The sequence below is a fragment of the Myotis davidii genome, unplaced genomic scaffold, assembly GCF_000327345.1.
Source record: "Myotis davidii unplaced genomic scaffold, ASM32734v1 scaffold187, whole genome shotgun sequence".
NCBI lineage: Eukaryota > Metazoa > Chordata > Mammalia > Chiroptera > Vespertilionidae > Myotis > Myotis davidii.
In genome coordinates, this window is record NW_006383018.1 from 2413319 (window position 1) to 2414084 (window position 766).

A 766-nucleotide genomic window follows, 5' to 3' on the forward strand; every position below is an offset into this window, starting at 1 on the left:
ACACAGAACCTAGACACAGAACCTAGAGACAGAACCTAGCTACAGAGTCTGGATAGAACATGGCAAGAGAACCTGACTAGAACCTGGTGACTGAACCTGGCTGGAGAACCTAGCAAGAGAACATGGACACAGAACCTGGCTGGAGATCCAAACCAGAACTTCGCTGGAGATCCTAGACAGAACTTGGCTGGAGATCCTGGCTAGAGGAACCTGGCTATGATGATCACCCGAAGGCTGCCTCTGTCATTCCTTCTTCGCCGACTCCGTCCACACCTTTGGGGACCCCTGGACCTGCTGGGGCTGGACCCTAGCATCAAACTGCATATTTTTTGCTAATTGTACTTGTGTTTTTAATAGTATAATACAATTAAATGGAAATATATAAGTGCATAAAGAAAGAATGGTTGTATCTATGAAAAGTAAGTTAAATAAATGCATTGGAAAGATGCAGGCATGCTCTAAACATGCCCCCCTCTTCCCCCTCCCCCCCTTTTAGGAGAAACAGCTCTAAAGATTGTACACATTTAGAAGACATTATCCCAGGTGTCTTTAATTTTTCCCTTAATGAAAATCAATACTAGGATTTGTAGATGATACTTTATGATTATGGCTAATGTGGGGAAAAAGACTGAATTCCTGATTGTCTTCAAAGAAAAATCATTCACTCTATTTCAAAAGATACTTGAGTGAATGTCCATTTATAAGAATTAAGTTAAATAAATTGTTTAAGGCATATATTATACTTTTTTGGTCAATCATTACTTTA

General features: G+C 39.8%; 1 protein-coding gene across 2 annotated transcripts in view; it reads left to right on the forward strand.

Moving 5' to 3' along the window:
• Nucleotides 1-766, forward strand: part of CDK14 (cyclin-dependent kinase 14) — a 506888-nt gene that overhangs the window by 76563 nt on the left and 429559 nt on the right. The gene's annotated exons all lie outside the window — the stretch shown is intronic.